We start from the raw sequence: 3,065 nt of genomic DNA, 5'->3' as shown, positions 1-3,065 counted from the left end.
CCATAATCAGATTCTTAAGAAAAAAGTTTGTAGTCTTCTTGTAAAGTAGCTATAATTGTTATGAGTGAGAACATAAAGAGACAGCAATACAGCCAGGCATCAGGGTGATGGTGGGATAGGGAGGGTGGGAGGGAGACGCAAGAGGGGGGACATATAGGGATATATGTGTATGTATACCTGATTCACTTTGTTAGAAAGCAGAAACTAACACAACATTGTAAAGCAATTATACGCCAATAAAGCTGTTAAAAAAAATAAGAAAAGAAATACAGACAGGCAAAGTGTATATGAAGAATCAGTGAGAAAAGTAAAATAGATCATGGAGTGAAGGGAGTTACGTAGACTCTCGTGATGCCCATCAATTAGGTCAGTTAGGTTGTACCCGTGGATTAAAGTCAGGGAAACACAAAGAATCAATTAAAATTATACAAGATGGACATTCTCTACTCACAATTTACTCCTAAGCCAATTCTATCTTCATCCCAAGTCCCCAGCTATGTGCACACCAGTCTTGGATAAAATAATTATTTGATCTAGCATAAATCCAAGAGATTTTAGACAAAATGACTCTGTAGTGTCATCAAGGAATAAATCCTCATTGCAGTCCATAACTAAGAGTTTCCTCAGACCCTCCAAACTAACAGACACAAAACCCAGCTAGCATCTTGGAAAAATGGAAGCGTTTGTTTGGCCCTCATCACTCCAGTAATTCCAGAGTTCTTATTACACTTGAAGGAGAGGATGCTGACCCTGGAATACAGAAGAAAGTTAGAGGTGTCGAATTGAGACATGACCTAAAAGGGGTCTTCTAACACATGAAGGGATTTAGAGACAGAGAAAAGCACTTCCCCTCCCTAGAACCATAAATCAGGAATCAGAAGCAGGGATAATTAGATGTCAGAAAACAACCAACTTTGTTAACAATGCATTTGTGTGCTTCTCCCAATGTGCTTAGTCTTTAAGATAGATACTTTCAGAATTTGTTACTTATAGACTGATCACAAATATGTAAGTATTACTCTACTTCAAAAAAGGGAATAGATTAATTGGCTTTCAAAGGTTCCTATGAATAAAGCTTGATAATTCTATAGGTTGAAAAGTTAAAATATAATTAATTTCAGTGATTTCATATTTTCCTTATTAAGACTATTGTATATTTATAAATTTTGAAAAATTAAAAAGTATTTATAATCTGGAGTTGTAAAGGTTCAGAGGGAATCTGTTTAAAGTCTGCAAATCTAAAAGACAACTTGATAAGATAATCATGAAAGTGGAGAGACGGGTTTTTGGAAAAAAGTTTGTTTACACAATAGAGATTCCTTTATTTTAAATTACATCTAAGAAGAGATATATGCTGATATGGAAACAGAATCAACTTATAAATGTATGGAAAATTCTTTTTCTAGAGTCAACATCAAAGACACAGTTTTAAGCTACATGAAAACACACATCTGACCTAAAACGACCCTGATACTGCTCCTAGGATTATATTCCTTACAGCCACTTAAATTCTCTTAACTATAAAAGCTATTGTCCAAGGCAATAGTGCCCCTTTATTGTAAAAAACGGATAACATTCAGTTCACAATGTTTTGTTTTCTTTCTCTTCTTGAGGAAAAACCAAATAAATATGAAAATATCACATTAATATTGTGCATGCAACTAAATATTAGATAACATATTTCTGGGTATGCATCTTCAACAAACTGACAGAATTTTAGCAAACAAACATAAATTAGATTTTATCTTCATACTTATATTCACAAAAGATGGATACATGCTAATTAGATTAAATTTCTGCTAAAATTTTTAAAAGATGTATTTCTGTACAGAAATAATAAAAGACTGGTAATTCATACAGAAGCAGAACATTTACTGATAAGAAATATTCTAAAGTCAACTGATAATGAGCACGGCATGTTATCACACAACACGCTAAAGTGGAAACAAAAGGAGGAAACAGTGTGAATAAAGCACAAAAATCACTAAAAATAATATAAATTAAATCAATGAAATATCATTTTTGTCATGCAATTTGGTATGAAAATAATTTCAACAAAAATTCCTATACAGCTGAGAATTATGGAAACAAAGGCTCTCATGTGGTATTGATGTAAGCATAAATGGAGTCATACTTTGTGGAAGGAATTTTCTCACTATATAGCAAAGGCTCAGAAATGTTCATACCAAATGACTAAGTCATTCTACTTCTGTGAATTTATTCTAAAGAAATCTAAATAGAGATTTCTACAAATGACTTTTGTCATTCTTTTTATAAGCATTAAATTTTGAAAATCCATGAAAGAGTATATCTAAGACATTAGAGTAGGCATCCATTAAAATTAATGTTTGTAGAATTTTGGTTGAAAATATAATCTGTTATCTTTTGAATCGCTTTCTCCAGCTTCATAATAAAATACTTATGAAAATATTAAAAAGGCAAGGACTCATAACACAGAAAATACATGATAACAACAAATATAGTGGCCAAATCTGGGTGAAATTAACTAACTCGAAGATTGAGAAAATGGGATAGAGAATGAGTGGCCAATCATTACTAAGAAGCAAAAAATCAGGGCAGACACCAAGGTGGCAAAAAACTAATCAGAAAGTATATAAGGTTCACCATTATACATACATATATCCCCATTTACCATTGCAACAAAAAGGATAAAATACCTTGGAATAAACCTACCTAAGGAGACTAAAAACCTGTATGCAGAAAACTATAAGACACTGATGAAAGAAATTAAAGATGACGTAAGCAGATGGACAGATATACCATGTTCTTGGATTGGAAGAATCAACATTGTGAAAATGACTATACTACCAAAAGCAATCTACAGATTCAGTGCAATCCCTATCAAACTACCAATGGCATTTTTCACAGAACTAGAACAAAAATTTTTACAACTTGTATGAAAACACAAAAGACCCCAAATAGCCAAAGCAATCTCGAGAAAGAAAAACGGAGCTGGAGGAATCAGGCTCTCTGACTTCAGACTATACTACAAAGCTACAGTAGTCAAGACAGTATGGTACTGTCACAAAAACACAAATCTAGAT

The sequence above is a fragment of the Mesoplodon mirus genome, assembly GCF_964341445.2.
Source record: "Mesoplodon mirus genome assembly, chromosome: 2".
Classification (NCBI taxonomy): Eukaryota; Metazoa; Chordata; class Mammalia; order Artiodactyla; family Ziphiidae; genus Mesoplodon; species Mesoplodon mirus.
Note: the sequence above shows the minus strand (reverse complement) of the source record.